Raw genomic sequence first — 19,802 nt, 5'->3', positions numbered from 1 at the left:
AGGAGAAGGCACTCCAGGCAGAGAGGGAACAGCCAGTGCAAAGGTCCTGAGGCAGAATCATTCCTGGTATATTCAAAGAACAGTGAGGATATATACCTGAAATAATTGAAAACAGGGTCTCGAACAGATACTTTTACATCTGTGTTCATAGCAGCATCATTCACAGTAGCCAAAATGTGGAAACAACCTGAGTGTCCACTGACAGAGGATGGATAAACAAACTGCAGTGCATCTGAATAGTGAGATATTGTTCAACCTTAAAAAGGAAGGACATTCTGACACCTGCTACACCATGGATGAACCTTGAGGACATGATTCTTCATAACATAAGCCAGACACAAAAGGACAAATACGGTCTGATTCCACTTATGTGAGATCCTTAGAGGAGTCAAATCCACGGAGACAGGAGGCAGATGGTGGAGTCAGTGTTTCATGGGGACAGAGTTTCCGTTTGGGAGGATGAGAAAGTTCTGGAGATGGGGGGTGGGGATGGTTGTACAACGATGTGAATGTGCTTAGTGCCACTGAGCTGTGCACTTAAAAATGGTTAAAATGTTTTTATGTTAAGTACATTTTATCATAATAGAATAGATCAATAAGTTTTTTAATAAATACAACAACAGCAATAATAATAACAAACAGTGAGGAGGCTGGGTGGCTAGAGGGGAGAGAACAAGGTAGACAGTAACAGGTGAGGGCAGAGAGGGAACGTTAGCCAAACACTGACTCCCCATCCCCTCCCCCAGCCCCTGCTCCCCACTACCCTTTCTGTCTCTGTGGATTTAACTCCTCTAGGGACCTCCTATGAGTGGAATCAGACAGTATTTGTCCTTTTGTGTCTGCTGTATTTCACCAAGCATCATGTCCTCAAGGTTCATCCATATTGTAGCAGGTGTCAGAATCGTCTTCCTTTCTAAAGATTGAATAACATTCCATTGTATGGATGGACCACAATTTGTTTATCCATCATCTGTCGACAGACACTTGGTTTGCTTCCACCTTTTGGCTACTGTGAATGATACTGCTGTGAACACGGGTGTAAAAGTAACTCTCTGAGTCCCTGCTTTCAAATCTTTTGTGCATCTACCCACCGGTGGAATTGCTAAATGAAATGGTAATTCTATGTTTAATTCTTGAGGGACCACCATACTGTTTTGTCACTTCTTTTTAATTTGGTTTCTGGTGTCTTCTGATATATAGAAGTTTCCAATTATAATATAATCCTCTTTACCATTCTGAGTCAAGGGAGGCTGGGAAGGGCAGTGAGGCCACTTGTGTAGGCTAATGAATGGCTAAGGACTTCACGGGGCATGCCCCTCCTTGGCACTTGAGAAGACCCAGAAATTGAGTGTGGCTTCAGTGAATGGACCCCCCAAGAGGAACTGATACTAGAAGAAGGTGGGGTTTCTGAATCAGAAATTAAGATGAATTATGGAAAATAAAGCAGCCATATTTTATGTCCACCTGATTTGGGGGCTAACCTCAGAACCTGTGATTTTTTACAAATTTATTTTTATTGGCTATGTTGGGTCTTTTTTGCTGCGTGTGGGCTTTCTCTAGTTGTGATGAGCAGGGGTTACTCTTTGTTGTGGTGCGTGGGCTTCTCATTGCGGTAGCTTCTCTTGTTGTGGAGCACGGGCTTTAGGCGTGCGGACTTCAGTAGTTGTGGCATGTGGGCTCAGTAGTTGTGGCACGTGGGCTCAGTAGTTGTGTGGCACACGGGCTTAGTTGCTCCACGGCATGTGGGATCTTCCCAGACCAGGGATCAAACCCGTGTCCCCTGCCTTGGCAGGCAGATTCTTAACCACAGTGCTACCAGGGAAGCCCCAGAATTTGTGATTTTTATTTGTCATCTGTCTCCTTTGCTGAATCAAGAGCCCCATGAGGACAGGGCCATGTCCATCTCCTTCGCCATTGTGTCCAGACGTCCAGCCCAGGGCTGGGCACCCATGAGGTCAGGAGTCAAACTTTTTCTCTGAAGGGCCAGATTGTAAATATGTTTACCTTGCAGGCTAGACAGTCTCTGTTGCAACTACCCAACTCTGCCATTGTAGCAGCAAAGCAGCCATAGACAGCATGAAAATGAATGGACATGACTGTGTTTTAATAAAACTTTATTTACAAAAAAAAGGCAGGGGGCCAGATTTGGCCTTGGAGTTGCAGTTGGCTGACTCGTGCCATAGGTACTCCAGGAATAGTTGTCCGATGCTGGGAAGGACTCCTGAAAGGAAAGGGCTGCCTCTGGCCCTAAGTGGTTCTCCAGGTGAGTAGAGAATGGTTTTTGGGCAAAGAAACCTGTGCGTTCAAAAGTCTGGAGGTGGGAATGTGAGTGGATGCTGAGGGTGATTTGGGGGTGGGGGAGACTAAGTCACACAGGGCATTGTGGTCTGGAGGGGAGGGGGTTGGATTGACTCCAGAGAGCAGTGGGAGCCATAGAAGATTGTAGAGCAATAGAGGAGTTGCGTGTTATATCTGGAAGACCTGCTGGGGCTCACTGTGAACTTCATCCATCCTGGGCAGAAATATCCGAGGTCATTTTTGCTTTAACACAGTTTAGAAGGAGCTTGAAGCATCCTTTCCCCCAAATAGGTGCCTTATGAGAAACCCAGGGTCCTTCAGCTGCCCTGTAAGAGCCAAACTTTGATCGAGTGCTTGCTATATACCCAGACTTTTTTTTTTTTTCAGGTAAAAAATAATCATGTTTCTAGGGAATTCTCTGGCAGTTCAGTGGTTAGAACTCAGCTCTTTCACTGCCAGGGCCAGGGTTCGATCCCTGGTTGGGGAACTAAGATCACACAAGCTGGCCAAAATATATATATATATATATATATATATACACACACACTATAACTATCAGACAATACATTATTACAGAGCCCCAAAGAAAACCAGGACACTTATTGTCATAACCACCCCTCACAGACCCTAATGATACAGGAACAGTCATCAACCCCATTTGAGGAACCCCCATCCCACCTGCCCACAGTGTATGTGTATTTCACACGGTTTTCCCATCACATTAAGATGATTACCCATCCTTGTTTGCAATGTGGGACTTTCAGTGTTAAAACCAGGGACATTCTGGGCAAACCAGGACAAGTTGGTGACCCTGTACAACAGCTTGAAAAAAAAAAAAACAATCGAAAAAGATCAAACTGCAGGCTTTTTGCACCCAGTGGCCCGCACACCCGGGACCACTTAAATGAATCATCTAGATATCATGGAAGTAGCTGAGCCAAGTGTGTCTTTTTTTGCTGAGCACTTGTTAAAAAATCAATAAAAATAATACCGGTAAACAAATTCCTAATCTTTGCCCCTGGAAGAGGAGTCGGAGTGCAGCTGAGCCAGCAGAGAGGTGGCACTGGAGGCCTGAGGTCTTGTCCTGCCTCTGGCTCGCTGTGTGACCTGGGGAGCATGTTGTGTGTCTCTGGGCCCTAAAGGCCACTGCTGGCTGGGAGGGTCTGGCAGCTGTAGCTGACCATGGGGGTTCTCTAAAGCAGGTGGTAATGGGGAGAAATGTGCCACCACCCTGAGGATATGCCACTCAGGGTGGTGGTAGGTGAAGTTGGAATGTTTATAACTTCTTTCCCCTCCTGTGCATCCACGTGGATCCAGTCCCATCGTCACTCACCTGGACCAGTATAGTGCCCCCCCCCCATCCCCACCCGGCTACTGCCCATGGCCCCCAAGGTTTGTCCTCCCAGCAGCAGCCAGAGGGCGCTAATGAGCACCGGAGTCAGGTCCTACCCCTCCTCTGCCCACAGCGCTCCAGGGCTCCCACCTCCCTGGGGTAAAAGCCCAAGTCCCCCTGAGACCCACAAGACCCCACTCGACCTGCCCCATCTCCGTGCCCTCCCCTCCTCCCTCTCTCCCCCTCACTCACTCTTCCCCAGACACATGGGCCTCTTCACTGTTCCTCCACCTCACTAGGCACAGTCCTGCCCCAGTGTCTTTGCACAGGCTACACTCTCCATTTAGGACACCCTTCTTCCACATGTCCTCATGGCTTTCTCCCTCTCGTTATTCAGGTCTCAGCTCAAATGTCACCTCCTCAGAGGGACACTCCCTGATCATCCCAGCTAAGGTTGCATCCTCTTGCACCATCACTTTTTTTTTTCCCACCTCACCCTGTTTCAATTCTGCCTGTCACATCAGTATTTGAAAAGACTATTTTTTTCGTTTGTTTTCTTGCATACTCTCTGTCTCTCTCCAGCTTTCAGCAGCTCCAGGAAGATGGGAAATATTGTCCCTTCTGTTCTCTGCTGGGTCTCCGGTGTCTAGAATAGTGCCAGGCACACAGCGATGATCAATGTTTGTTGAATGAATAAATGATCCAACAGAGAGGGTAAGAACATAGAGGTGAGCATCACAGAACTGGTGTTTAATTCCCAGATTGCCTATGGACTGGCTGTGTGACCTTGTGTCAGTTGCTTAACCTCTCTGTGCCTCCATTTTCCCATCTTTAAAATGGGAGTGTCTAATGAACTAATTCACACAATGTGGCTTGCACAGTGCCTGACAGCTACTTAGCTCTCCCTAAATGAGTCACTATTACCAGGTCAGGTGGTATCCCACTCATAGGACCAAATAACCTCCATCTCAGAGACCTTGCCAGGTTAGGACACATGGACCAGCCTCTTTCTTTTTTTAATGGCTGCGTGCGTTTCCATAAGATGCATGTTCCATGGTTTATCTACCATGTCCCCACCTGCGGGACACATGTCACCAACTCCACAGGGCACATCCTTTTTTTTAAAAAAATTATCTATTTATTTATTGCCTGCATTGGGTCTTTGTTGCTGCCTGAGGGCTTTCTGTAGTTGCAGCGAGCACAGGTTTCTCATTGCAGTGGCTTCTTTTGTTGCAGAGCACGTGCTCTAGACACACGGACTTCGGTAGTTGTGGTGCTCGGGCTTAGTTGCTCCTCAGCATGTGGGATCTTCCTGGACCAGGGCTCGAACCCATGTCCCCTGCATTGGCAGGCAGATTCTTTTTTTTTTTTAATAAATTTATTTATTTATTGTCTGTGCTGGGTCTTCATTGCTGCCTGAGGGCTTTCTCTAGTTGCGGCAAATGAGGGCTACTCTTCATTGTGGTGCGTGGGCTTCTTATTGTGGTGGCTTCTCTTGTTGTGGAGCATGGGCTTTAGGTGCCTGGGCTTCAGTAGTTGTGGCACGTGGGCTCAATAATTGTGGCGCATGGGCTTAGTTGCTCCACGGCATGTGGGATCTTCCCAGGCCAGAAATTAAACGCATGTCCCCTACACTGACAGGCACATTCTCAACCACTGTGCCACCAGGGAAGTCCCAGCAGGCAGATTCTTAACCATTGCACACAGGGCACACCCTTGAACATGAGTCTTCGCACATGTGCTTCTCTGGGTTAATTGCCGCAGGATGGAGTTGCTGTTCTGGGCTTTTACTTTACCATCAGGCTGCATAGCTGCTGTACATAAGTCCCGTTTCCCTTACCCCTGTAAATACTTGATTTCATCCAATTTTTTTTCCCAACTCTCTCCCAATCTGATCAGTGAAAAGTGGAATCTCGTTCTAGTTTGATTTTCCTGAGGCAGGACCATACCTGGCGTGTGGGGAAACAGTAAGGAGGCCCATGTGGCTGGAGCAGAGTGAGTGAGGGGGTGAGGGGGAGAGAGGGAGGAGGGGAGGGCAGGGAGGGGATGGGAACAACTGTGTGGTGCAGTGGTTAGGCACATAGCCTTGAGAGCTAGACCATCCTGGGCTCAAGTCCTGGATCTGCTTCTCAATAGCTTGGTAACCTTGGGACCAGAGACCCCAGAAAGGGGCATAGCATCCTCATGCCTGCTTCCTCATTTGCCAGATGGAACTGATGATACTGCACCTGCTTCACAGAGTAGAGGAGGGTCTAAGCAGGGAAGGGAAGAGATTTAATCTGTGACTTCTTTCAAAAACCCTCTTGGGCTGCCAGGGGCAGAGATGGAGGCTGGGAGGCCAGAGGAGGCTGGGGTAGTCTCTACACAAGAGGTGACAGCTTCTTGTGAGGATCTCTAATGCTCTCCACAGTTGGGCTTGTCAAATCCTCCTCCTAAACCCCTGTGGTTATGTAGATCTCATTACCTCCATAATACAGGTGAGAAAACCAAGAGCATGTCTTATTAGCACCACAGCTGATGATAATGGAGTCAGGATCAGGCCCCCACCCCACCCCCAGCTTTACCCAGGTTTCCTTTCTCCCTCTTCTTTCTTTAAGGACAAGAATATATTGGGGTCATTTATCCCCGCTCTGACCACAGAAGTAACACCATTCGCTGCAGAAAATTTAGAAAATCTCAATGTACTGAAAAGAAGAAATAAAACTTGGCTGTTATCTTGTGGGCCCTGGCCTGCCAACTTGTGAGTGTGCTTCCTTTTAGTCTTTTTTCTATGCAATTATACACATTGTAATTTAATGGCAACAGAGTGTTTTTTCAAATTCATCCTCTATTGTTAAGCACTTAGGTTGTATCTGATGTGTTGCTATTATAGACCAGGAAATGATACCCTTGTAGCTACTTGTATGTTCCTGTCCACAATTATTTTCTCGGGAAAATGTCCTGGAATGACTAATCAGAGGTCAGATATATATAATGCCTTTCTTTCTTTGTTTTCTTCCTTCCTTCCTTTCTTCTCTTTTACTAATTTAAAACAACTTTATTGGAAATATCAATATAAGCCTCTTCTATATCAAGTAAAACTTTACATGCAAATATCAAAAAGAAAAATTGAAAGAAATGGACCCATCCTTTTAGCAAAGTGGCATGATGGAGTTTCTTGATGATGCAAAATATTGCGTGATTAAGTCCGTCCTGTGAGTCATTCACTGAATGAGATGACCCTGTTTCTTTTTTGTCCTTAGAAATATATTGTTCACTTGTTGCTTCTGGATTCTCAGACATATCCAGGATTTCCTCCCAGGAAGCTCCTAGTCTGAGATTTTTATCTGTACTGTCAATTTCACATCATCATTAGCTCCAGGGCTGCTCTCTCTTTGCTTTTCTTCTTTCAATTCTTATTAAGGTGAAATTCATATCATGATTGTGAGGTTTGGGATGGATCCTTTTGATACAGATCACCCAGTTCTCAGACATCCAAGCCCCCCAAGATAAACACTGTTACTATTTTGATAGTTTTCCTTTCAGACTTTTTTTCTATGCACATGGGCGCAGGATCTCGCTACACCTGCTTTGCTTCTGCCCTCCTTACAAATTCAATTGGGTTAGTTGCTAAAGTGAGGGCAGGGGGTTTTGTCTGGGCCATCTGGGTCTCTGTGGCGTATCTGGTGCCTAGGACAGCCTGGCACACAGTAGGGGCTTGGTAAGTACCTGTTGGATTAATTCATGAGCAGTATATCAAGACTTGTTTTATTTTTCAACCCAGCATACTGACATTACGATACCTTCTTTGTGAGGCTGTGAATATGGACGTGAAATAATCAGTACAGGTGAGGAAACTAAGGCTTGGTCTAGGGAAGTGACTTGCCCAAGTGGAGAAACTGGGGCCTAGAGAGGGGAGCAGAGGGAGAGGATCCAGGTAAGAGGCCCATGACAACCCCACCCCCCAAGCCAGGAGGAAGGTTCTTTGATTCAATGTCAACTCTGTAGAGAGGTGAGAGGAGATGACGATAAATCTTCCTGCATTGAAAATTAATAGGCAGGAAATTTATTTCAGGGGCATGTGGATGTACCTCTCCCCCCTCTTTCCCTCCCCCAGGCCACACACAGGATGGAGTGGGGGTGGATTTGAGAACGGGCGACAGAATGGGGAGACCAGATTCAACAATGTATGGGATGTTCTCCCTAGAAGGGCAGCGAGAGAAGAGTCTCATACCCGTGTGTAGGGAGGGGAGACGGAGGCCCAGAGCAGCGGGCACAGACCTGCCTCACCCCTCCCTGCGTCACCCACCAGGGTCCTCCATGTGGGGTCCACTCATTTGGGTGAAACCCCTGATCACACACAGCTCAGCCCCCATCTCTAAGCAGAGTTCCTGACCTTGGTTTAGCACACAATCAGCATCAATTGGAGCTTCCTGTGATCACGCATGTGCGTGTATGTGCACGCACACATGTACACACACCAGGTTACGAGGGAAGAAGGTTACTCAGCTGGGGGTAGTTGGTGCTCATGTGGGCTTGAGACCAGAGCCTGTAATTTTTCAACTGCAGGATTCTCTCTGTCTCTGTCTCTCTCACTCTCTCTCTCTCCCCCCCTTCTCTCCCCCCTCCCTTCTCCCCACCTCTTCCTTCCCTGAGAACCATTTAAATGATTACAAAGATGCTATTTTTATCTCAGGGAAAATTCAATTATAAACATTGACCTTTACATTTTCTTCCCAGGCTCACGTGCTGCTGGGCCGGAGTGCGAGAGGTTTCCGTGAACGTTCTCAGAAGAGAAACGTCCTCCAAGTCAGGAACTTGAGATGTGCGAGGGACCGCAGAGGCCAAGGGTGGAGTTCCAAGTTCGTGGGATGGGAAGCACATCACAGCCCCCAGGGAGACCTGGGAGGGAAGGTATTCCCTTCTTTGTTGCCACATTTTGGGGCTGAGGTCAGGAAAGTCTGTTCTGCACTGGTTATGGGCGTGGTCTTTTCATGGCTTACCCACCTGTCTCTAATTGTAAATCCTTTTTTTTCCTGCACAAGTCTTCCAGGGTCTGACAAGAGTAGGTGCTCATTCAGTGGTTTGGGACTTCCCTTAAGCATTTAATTATTCAACAAATAATAAATGTGTGTCAGATGCTGTCCTAGGTGCTGGGAGGAAATGGTGAACAGAGCAGAATGAAAGTCTCAGTTTCCAAGAGCTGACATTGTACATTAAAAAATAAACAAGTACATGTGTACAGTGGGTCAGATGGTGGTGTGAGTTAAGGAAAAAAATCAAGCAGAAGAGGATGAAGATATGTGGGAAGGTAAATCTTAAGCAGGGTGGTCAGGGAAGGCAACAGTGAGAAGGTGGCATTTGAGTAGAGACCAAAGGCATTTGAAGCGGGCAGAGGGGACAGCCTGTGCAAAGGCCCTGGGGCAGGATGGTGCCTGACCTGTTGGAGGAACAGCATGGAGGCCCAAGTAGCTGAAGCAGAGTGAGCGAGCGGGAGAGAGGGAGGAGGGGAGGGCAGGGAGGGGAGAAGGCAGGCCATACTGGACCTTGTGAGTGAGGGGAGGACTTGGGCTTTTACCCTGAGGGAAGTGGGAGCCCTGGAGGGTTGTGGGCAGGGGAGGGGCGGGGCCTGACTCAGGTGCTCACTGGTGCCTTCTGATGGCTGCTGTGGGCAGGACAGACAATGCGGGTCAAGGATGGAAGCCAGGGGACCAGGGTGGAGGCGACGGCACTGGTCCAAGGTGTCAGTGATGGAGCTGGGCCAGAGGATATCGAAGATGGAGGAGAAGTGGGCACTTTCTGGGTAGATGGTGGAGGCAGAGCCAATGGAATTTTCTAAAGGACTGTTGTGAAGTGTGGGGGAAAGAAGAAAGCTGAGGATGATGCTAGTGTGTCCGAATTGAGTACCTGGAAGATTGGAGCTGCCATCAGCTGAGACGGAAGGATGAGGGAGGAAGAGGTTGGTGGGGGAGGGGTGAGAATCAAGATTTGGCTTCAGTGTGTCATTGGACACCCACATGGCGATGCTGGGGGCCAGTTGGATGTTAGGAGTTCAGTGGAGAGGTGCCTTCTGAAGACGTAAATCTGGTGATCAATGATGGAAGAAGATATTTGAGTCCATGGGGATGGATGAGGGGCTGGGAAGAGAGAAGATGCATGAGGGCTGTCCTGTGTCTAGAACCTGAGCAGAGAAAGAGAAGCTGGCAGAGGGACTGAGAAGGTCCAACAGAGGGGAGAGAGGGAAGCCAGGTGGATGCAAGTTCCCAAGGGCCAAGTGAGGACTTTGTTTCCAGGAGGATGAGGGACCAGCCAGGTGAAACGCCGCTGGGTGTGAGAGGAGGTTGGGGACTGAGAAGTGACTGCTGGGTTTGTACACTGGGAGGTCACCTCGACAAGGGCAATATCAGGACAGCGGTGGGAAGGGTTTACCACTGAGATTTTAAGGAAGAACTTTGCCTCTCTAAGCCTCAGATACCCCAACTCTGGAATGAAAGTATCAGTGGGAACTCCCCCCGGCCAATAGTCAGTCTGAAGATTTGATGATGTCATGTGCTCAGCACACAGTCTGTTTAGTAAGGCAGAGATGGTATCACTAGTTTATTGTCGTTACAGTTAGGAGTGCTGTCTGTCCATCCATCGTCCATCCACTCATCTGTCCATCCACTCATCTGTCCGTCCGTCCATCCATCCATCCATCCATCCTCCCATCCATCCATCCTCCCATCATCCATCCATCCACCCACCCACACAGCGAGCCAGCCAGCCATCCACCCATCCACCTACCCACCCACCCATCCACCCAACCATCCTTCCTTCCATCCATCCTTCCATCCACCTATCCACCCAACCATCCTTCCTTCCTTCCTTCCTTCCTTCCTTCCTTCCTTCCATCCATTCATCCATCCTTCCATCCACCCATCCACCCACCCACACTTGCATCCATCCATCCTGCTAACCACCCATCCATCCACCCAACCATCCCTCCATCTTCTCATCCATCCATCCACCCACCCATCCTTCCATCCAACCATCCTCCCATCATCCATCCTCCCATCCATCCATCCATCCATCCTCTCATCCATGCATCCTCCCATCCATCCATCCATCTATCCACCTGTCCATCCACCTGTCCATCCATCCACCTGCCCATCCATCCACCCACTCATCCATCCATCCATTTGTCCATTCACTCACCTATCCATCCAGCCTCCATCCATCCATGTATCTAATCACACATCTATCCATCCATCCACCCACCCACCCACCCATCAGCTTTTACCCAACCATTCTTCCACCCATCCCTTCAATGTCTCCACATGCTGAACCTTATTGTCTGCTCAATCTGCAGATCTGTTTTGCCACCTCCCCTATCACCTAGGCCTTGCCCACCATCATCAACCTGAGTTTATTGAATGGACCAGGGCCAGCCAGGCTGTACCTCCCTGCTGTCTAGCTGTGGCCTATGCTTAGGGCTGGGAAGAGCTTCCTCCAACAAAGGCCTCCTCTGAAGGATTGGTTCTGGGGTCCAAGTCTCGAGAGCTACAATATTTATATCAGCTGAAAATTTCTTTTTTTGGGGGGGGGGGAAGGGGGGTGCTTTTCTGGCCCTTGAATAAGTTTAGAGAAGCCACCCTTCCTTTGCGCCCCAAACTCTGTTCACTGATACCCTTCTTGATCAGAAGACCTCTTAGCACCAGGATCAAACGTTTCTGTGTTCGAATCACTGTCTTATTTCTGTTTCTCTCACCATGCCCTGGGAAGCGGACAGAGTTGGACAGTTGGGGAAGTGGAGACCACCACAGAGGCGTCTTGTCCCAGCTCTGCCGTTTGCTGCATGAACTTAAAACACATCCCCTCTCTGAGCCTCAGTTTCCTTAGCAGTACAATGGGGTCACATTTCCCCCCACCTCAAGACTAAATGAGTTGTGCATCTAAAACACTTAGCGCATAGTAGATGCTTAATAAGTACCAGTTATTATTATTATACAGTCCCCGCACATACCCACTACTGACATTGAGATGTGTTCTTCAGACATTTTTCTATGCACAGAAACGGTCCAGGAATCGTAAGTGGATTCCTGGTTTTAAATATGATGATCCGTAAGTGGGATCATATTTAAAACCACTTTCTCCCAATGAAATAACCACAACAATTGTTAGATCTCCTAGCCCAGAGCTGGGCGTTTTATATCCTGTTAAATTCCCCCAACAGCCCTAGAAAGGACATTTTTATTTTTTACTTTTTGCTAGTCCTAATTCACAGAAGAGGAACAGGTCACACGGTGAGAAGAAAGGCTGGATGCGGGCCCACATCAGCCTGAGTCCAGAGGAGGCTGAACGTGAGCCAGCCCAGCCACCGGGGAGGAATGGGGTCCCTCCTGGGGGCCCCTGGGCCAGGCTCCACCCCAGCCAGTGACTTCCTCCCGAAGTCATGGCAACCAGCTCCTTCGAGATGCTAATTAAGGCAAATAGGAGATGATTCCCACCCTCCCCCCTCCCCTGAGAGCTAAATGCCAGGAGGGCCCTCCCTCCCCCGACCCCCTGTGCAGGCAAGGTGTTGCAGGAACGCTTGTGGCCAGAGGGAACTCGGTTTCCCTAGGTTGCGTCACTTGCTGAGGCTGAGTCCCTGTGGGCTGAGGATGGGAGTGGGGAGAAGGGGTGAGCTCACCGGCTCAGAGATTGCAGATGCCAACTATGGGCTGGGTGCCAGGCCTTAAGCACTCTCCATGCACCATCCATTCGATGTTTTAGAAATTTAGTCTTGGGCGTTCCCTTGTGGCCTAGTGGTTAGGACTCAGCACTGTCACTGCCATGGCCTGGATTTGATCCCTGGTTGGGGAACCAAGATCCTGCCAGCTGTGTGGCATGGCAAAAAAAGAAAAAGAAAAAAAAAAAAAGAAAAAAAAAGGAAGAAAGAAAAATTTTAGTCTTAGATATTTCTTTGTTTGGATAGATAAAGATGAAACAGGGTATAGAAGTCAAGAGCAATGCTTAAATGGCACCTGCCTCATGCCAAGCCCTATTTTCAGCAACTGATTGGTGTTAATTCATTATAGCCTCATCCAAACAGCCCTCCTAGGTGGGCGTCATCATTCCTGTTTTGTAGATGAGTCCACTAAGGCAGAGAGAGTTTAAGTGACTTCCCCAAGGTCACAAAGCTGGACAAAGGCAGAGCTGGGCTTTTAACCATCATGCTTTTCTGCCTTTTGAGGTACAAAAGAGTTCACAAGGGGGAAAAAAAATCCTCTCTGGGGATAGGTCACCCAGTGTTGTCCCTGTGTTCCTTCCAGGAATGGTGTGTATACACATAAGCGCCTGTGTGTATATTTTTCTTCCCCTCCCGATTTTTTTCACACGTGTGTGTGTACTCACATGCTATCCTGCACTTGCCTTGCTACCACTTAACAATACCTTTTGAGATCCTTTCTTACAGGTACACGGGTTCTCACTTTTTATACCTCTGCTGACTACTCCATTGAGAGAATAAACCAGGCTGTTTTCTCTTTTATTGTGGTAAAATATACATGGTATAAAATTTACCATTTTAAACACTTAAAAATGTACAATTCAGTGGCAGTAACTACATTCACAAGGCTGTACAACCATCCCCGCTATTTACTTCCAGAACTTTCCCATCACCCCAAAAAGCAACCCTGTCCCCATTTGCAATCACTCCCCATCCCCCCTCCCCCCACCCCCAGCAACCACTAATCCACTCTGTCTCTGTGGATTTGCCTGTTCTAGACATTTCGTATAAATGGAATCATACAATGTGTGGTCTTTTTGTATCTGGCTTCTTTCAATGAGCATAAGGTTTTCAAGTTGCATCCACACTGTACAATGTATCAATGCTTCGATCCTTCTGAAATTAAAAAAAAATTATTGTAAAATATGTATAATGAAAGTTACCATTTTAACCATTTTTTAAGGGCACAATTTAGTGGCATTAAGTACATTCACATTGTTAAGCAACCATCCCCACCCTCCATCTCCAGAACTGTCTCATCTCCCCAAACTGAAACTCTGTCCCCATGAAACATCAACTCCCCACCCCCTCCCCCAGCCCCTGGCCCCACCATCTACTTTCCGTCTCTGTGGTCCTAACTCCTCTAGGGACCTCCTGGGAGTGGGATCAGGTGGTATTCATCTTTTTGTGTCTGGCTTATTTTATTTATAGTATTTTTGTGGTTCATCCATGTCTTAGCATGTATCAGAATTTCCTTCTTTTTTTTAGATGAATAATATTCCAGTTTGTGGAGGGACCACATTTTGTGTATCCATCACCTGTCGATGGACAGTTGGGCTGTTTCTGCCTTTTGGCTGCTGTGAATCACACCGCTGTGAATACGCACATATAAGTTTTTGTGGGAGCACCTGTTTGCAATGTGAAACCAGACTGTTATAACCGGTCCCCGTGGATGGACATATAGGTTGCTTTCCACGTTCTTTCTGTTTTTGGAGACAGTGCTGCGATCAAACATCCTTACCAGCTCTGTGCCTTTGGCAAGTCCCATTGTCTCTTGGTGTATCCATTTCCCGACCTATGATATGGGGCTGATAATATTTCCTACTTCATAGGATTGTAAGTGAATTAGATGTGGAAACTGTAGTAAAGACCTTGGAACAGGGCCCGGTACATAGTAAGTGCTCAATTAACATTACTCCTCCCGGGACATTTGGATGTGCCTCGCCCTCCTGCTTCCCTCCAATGTGTCAGCTTTTGAAACTCACAGCCAAGAGGCGGCTGGCTGATTGAATGTGGGTGGCAGGAGGAAACACGCGGCAGGGGATGGGGACTGCTATTTTACAGGGGTGATGCCGGCCCAGACGGCCACGAGGGTCCTGGCCCACGCTGGGGAACAGCTGCACACACTCCCACGTGGGCCCTCTGATGAGTGGACCGGGCACGTCCCCAGACAGAGATGTAGTGGCCGAAACCCACTGGGTGTTATAAGCCCACCTGGCTCCCCTCACAGGCAGGAGCAGGGACACATATGGGGAACACAAATGCTACAGTGACATCCGTACCCTGCATCCTTTCCCTTAAACCCAACTCATTAGCCCCAGAGAGGCAGAGCTCTGCAAGGCCGCCAGAGAGGGGCAAGCAGGATGAAGCTGGGCCCTGAGAGGGACTGAATCTCTTCACGGTTTGTTCCTCCATCCACTCATTTATTGGTGCTTTTCTAGATGCTGGGACGCAGCGGGGAGCAAGATGGCCAACGGTGGCCTCACTGCCTGGTGGCTCATCCCCCCATTTGACAGAGGAACAGACTAAGGCTCAGAAGGAGGCAGAGTCTTGCCCAAGGTGACACAGTTCTAGCAGGAGAGATGGACCTTGAATAGGTAAGTCATCCCTGACAAATGCAGGGATTTTTTACTAAATGGGAATTGGAACTAAGAAAGAAATGAATAGGGGCAGAAAATAATGGGCACGTGCTCAGATAGGGTGATCAGGGAAGGCTTCTCAGCGGAGGTGACATTTAAGTTAGGTTTGGCCAAGAGTTTGGGAACCAGTGTGTCAGGCAGTGGGCACAGCCTGTGCAAAGGCCCTGGGACAGGACTGTGCCTGGAATGTTGGAGGAACAGTGAGGAGGCCCATGTGGCTAGAGCAGAGTGAATGAGGGGGAGCGAAGGAGGAGGTGAGGGCAGGGAGGGGACGGAGCAGGCCGTGCAGGGTCTTGGGGGCTGTGGTGAGGAATGTGAACTTTATTGAGAGAGCACTGGACCTACGGAAGGCTTTGGTGCAGGAGTGATCAGACCTTCTGATTCAGGTTTTAAAGAGACGCCTCTGGCTGCCAGGTGTGAAACAGGTTGACAAGAGCAATTCATTCATTCATTCGTTCATTCAATTCCTTCACTCGTTCATTGTTGAGTTACTCATCGAACAAGCCCCACCTGCAGCCGTGATCTGCCAATGAGGGAACAGGATCCAAGATGGGTGAGGTCACTGATCCAAAGTCATACGGCGCATGGGTGGCGCAGCCGGGTTTCAAACCCTAGCCTGGCAGGCAGACCTGCGTTCTGGGACCTGAGTCATGGGGACCCTCACAGAGGCGACTCCCTGGAGGGGCGAGACTTTCATCGAGATGATGCACATGAGGAACTGGGCGCCTGCTGGGACCCAACAGGTGATCGGAGCTTCGGTGGTGGACACGTCAGGAAGGGCATCTATCCCAATCTGGGCTGGGGGGACATCGTCAAGGGGGGGCTTCCTTGGAGAGGTGACTTTGAAGCTGAGACTTGAAGGTTGACGGGTCGGCCCGGTGAGGGGGAGGGAAAAGCATTTGTAGTAGAAGGAACAGCACATGCAAAGGCCTGGAGGTGAGACCAAGGGTGGCCTGTGTGAAGCATGAAGCAAGTTCAGAGGCTTGGAGTTTAGCCTGGCAAGGGGGTCAGATGGGAGAGGGGAGGAGGATGGCTCAGGGGCTGTGGGGGTCTCCTAGGCAGTGGAAAGAGTCTGGAATTTAGCCTGAGGGAAAAGGCAGCCACAGAAGGATCTAAGCAGAGGAGGGAGAGGATAGGGTTTGTATTTTTTTTTTTTTTAAGATTTATTTATTTACTTACTTTTATTATTTTTCGGCTGTGTTGGGTCTTCATTCTACATGCGGGCTTTCTCTAGTTGTGGTGAGCGGGGGCTACTCTTTGTTGTGTGCAGGCTTCTCATTGCAGTGGCTTCTCTTGTTGTGGAGCGTGGGCTCTAGGCTCACGGGCTTCAGTAGTTGCAGCATGCAGGCTCAGTAGTTGTGGCACAAGGGGTTAATTGCTCCCCGGTGTGTGGGATCTTCCCGGACCAGGGATTGAACCTGTATCCCCTGCATTGGCAGGCAGATTCTTAACCACTGCACCACCAGGGAAGTCTGGGTTTGTATTTTTAAATGTTCCTCTGGGGACTTCCTTGGCAGTCCAGGGGTTAAGACTGTGCTTCTACTGCGGGAGTCACGGGTTTGATCCCTCGTCAGGGAACTAAGATTCCACATGCTGTGTGGCACAGCCAAAAAAAAAAAAAAAAAAAGTCCCTTTGGCTGCTGAGGATGGACTGTCAGGGTGGGAGAGTTGAGGGGGGCCAGGGTGGGGTGGGGAGGAAGCTGGGAGAGGCTGCCTCTGCCTCCTGTTCCCCAGGGTGGTTTCACCCTGCCTCCTTCTGCACATTTACTGCTTTCCAAAGTCACCCTTGGGTCAGGCCCCAGCAATATGCATTTGTGGGGTCCCCTTCTCCTCACAGTACCCCAAGATCCCAATAGTCCGTGCCAAGTCACAGAGGAGGCAAAGTGGTCCCAGCCACCTGCAGACATAAATGCTGATAGTGGGACACCAGGCCAAGAGCTGGGAGGCAGCCGGGCAGAGGGACAGTCCCCACTCCAGTTGGCAAGGAGCACCCTCCCTGGCGGGCGCGGGGGGGGTGGAAGCCAGTGGAGGCCAGGTGTGGGAAACCTCCCCCTCCACAAGAGTCCCAGGCCATCTGTCCCTGTGCCCACTTTGTTTCTTGCACTCCGTCACCAGGTGGGGGCATGTCTGTGGATGGTGGATGCCAAGGCGCTGGCAGCTCTGGGGACAGAACCCAGGTGCAAGATGCAGCTGAGGGTATCCGCCAAGGTCTGGAGGACAGAGTTGGAGCCAATCCTGGAGCTGGGTCTGAAAATAAAACGGATTTGGCTTCAGAACCTGGGCCACAGCAAGGGGGGCTTGGAGAGGCCAACATTCATCACAGCCTAGTTCTACTGAGTGTCAGGCTTGTCCCACATGCCCCTTCATACGATCCACAGAATAAGTTCACAGGGTGAGATTTCTGCTCCTTCTTTGGAAACGAGGGAATGAAGTTGTGTCAGAAAGCAAATTGCCCAAAGTCGCACAGGGAGGATGCAGTCTGGCCAAAATTTGAACCCTGTCTGTCTGGGTCCAGGATCCATCTTACTGTCCTTCCCAGGAGGGTGTGGAGAATTTTCTCTGAGCAGAAGCAGCCTCTTAACCCTGGACAGCAGACATGTAACATACAAACCACCAGAGTCTGTTCAGTTGCCTGTGACAGACATCAATAACAGAACTCTTTCATAAGGAGGCAGGACCCAGGCATCACTAATAGATTGCAGCACTCCTTTCCCTGCAGATCTGGGACTCAGGCTCAGAATCCTCAACACAGACCCCAAGCAGCAACTTCGCATCAATGAGCAGATGTGCCGTCGGGATTGTGGGTTAAATCAACACAGGCTGGCTTTTTTTTCGGGAAATGTTGCTCCTTCATCTTCTAGAGTGACATTCTTAAGCCACAAATGTAATCCCTTTCCTGTTAAAAATCCCTTCAGTTTCTTTTCATTGCCCCAAGGATGAAATCCAAACTCCTTGCCCTGCCTTTGCCCTTGCGGTTCCCTCTGCCCTCCGTGCCATCTCTTACCTTCTCAGAGAGGTTCCCCCTACGTCCACCCCCGTGGCTAAAGTTTCTTCCACATCATGTTACGTGCTTTTATCTCTTTGCAGCAGTTGTCAGGATCTACAATTATCATCTTTATCCTTCAGTTTGCTTGTCCCTCCCCCAAGGCAAAGGTGTGTTCTGTGTGTTTTGGCGCTCTCACTCCAGACTCCCAGAGGAAAGAATCTGATTGGCTCAAACTGCTTCTCTAGTCCAATCTCTTAAGAGAGGAGGTTGGGGTAACACTGTGAATGAGACAGGGGGTGCTGTTAGTGGGACTGAGGGGCAGGGACAATTGTCAGGAAAAGTGAGGGGGCTGGGCAGACCCTCCCCAGATAGGGTGTTATAAAAGCAACAACAAAAATAATACAAAGAGCTAATAATAACAGCGAATAATCATAGCTAATATTAAATGTTTACTATTAAAATATTATCTGTATTTGGCAGATAGGGTAACTGAGACACAGAGAGGGTGTGCAATGTGCCCAAGGTCACATAGTGGGTGCTTAGGTGTCACTAGAAACCTCCCTCTGCAGGAGGATAAACATCTGCGTAAGACCTGACTGAGACAAGACCCCACGTATAATAGGCAACAGGACATGAGAATCCCTTCTCCTAGGGGCTGAGCCCCTCCCCTTTCTATCTCCTGGGAGCACCCCAAGGACAATTCCTTCCCCACAGCGTCTCACATCCTTTGTGACCTTCATGCAATCTTGGCATGGCTCCGCGGACACGAAGGGCTTCAACTCCGGAGCAATTACAGTCTCTTTGTGGCCGCCCTGCCCCAGCCATTCTGGAGGGCCTGGCAGTCACAGCTGTGGGTAAAGTTTGTGTGTCGAGGACAGGAAGTGTCTATCTTTATATTCCAGCATTAACGAGCCTTGATCTTATTGAAATGGCATTTTCTTTCTCCTCCTAATACACGAGAATGTATTTTTTTTTTAGCTCTTCCGCCATCACTTGATTCTCAAGTCTGAATTGTCTGAAGGCTTAAAACACTTCTGAGTACATCAACACATTTTAACATTTTCCGCTCCTGAATAAGAAAAGCTGAGAAAGGGAAAAAAAAGAAGAAAGTGAGAGCATTTTGATTGTATCAAGAGGAGTATGGAGTGCAGAAATAGGGAGGTGATGCTGCTTTCTCTGTTTGCAGCCTCACTAGGAGGAATGTATTCAATTAAAAAAACTGGTAAACTGGAGCATAGGGAAGAAACAGGCAGAATAGTGTATAACATGAATCCTTCATTTTTTTCATTAACAGACATATATCAAGCACTTAGTATGTGTCAGGTGCTGTCCAAGGTGCTGCAGCTACAAGTACGATAAAGCAAATAAAAAGTCCTGCCATCGTGGCAGAATGTGTGGGAAGACAGATGTTAAGTGGTTAATTACATCATTAACTATCACAATTAATGATTTAAATGCAAACTGTTTGAGAAGAGAGGGCCCCAGGCAGAGGACTTCTCAGCTGCTGTGTAAAGGATGAAAAGCAAAGCAAGAGGGAAGAGCATTCCTGGCAGAGGGAACAGCATGTGCAAAGGCTGTGAGTCAGGAAGAAGAGCAAGGACAGAGCAGAGAAAGGTTGGCTGGGTCCTGGTGAGGGGGTTACTCTGGGATGCTCTTAAGAAGGGTCAGATTTGGAGCATGCGAGTAGAAATCGGTAGACCAATAATTGAAAGGAAAAGCATTCATTTGACAAAAGTTTATTGAGCACCTGCTGCATGCCAGATCCTAAGCTGGGCATGGGGGCCACAGGGGCAACCAAGATAGGGGATATTACCTTCTTTT

The 19,802-nt window shown here is 48.7% G+C and overlaps 1 protein-coding gene across 1 annotated transcript in view; it reads left to right on the top strand.

Annotated features, from left to right (window-relative positions):
- The window catches only part of PTPRS (protein tyrosine phosphatase receptor type S), a 236,610-nt gene that overhangs the window by 98,588 nt on the left and 118,220 nt on the right, over positions 1-19,802 (top strand). The window contains exons 2-5 of the mRNA XM_057709361.1: positions 6,229-6,371; positions 7,395-7,458; positions 8,351-8,524; positions 14,798-14,953. The gene's annotated coding sequence lies outside the window, so the exon portion shown is untranslated. The remainder of the gene's footprint in view (positions 1-6,228; positions 6,372-7,394; positions 7,459-8,350; positions 8,525-14,797; positions 14,954-19,802) is intronic.

Source organism: Hippopotamus amphibius, chromosome 15, assembly GCF_030028045.1.
Source record: "Hippopotamus amphibius kiboko isolate mHipAmp2 chromosome 15, mHipAmp2.hap2, whole genome shotgun sequence".
Classification (NCBI taxonomy): domain Eukaryota; kingdom Metazoa; phylum Chordata; class Mammalia; order Artiodactyla; family Hippopotamidae; genus Hippopotamus; species Hippopotamus amphibius.
The sequence above is the reverse complement of the archived record's forward strand: the minus strand, read 5'-3'. Positions and strand labels throughout refer to the sequence as shown.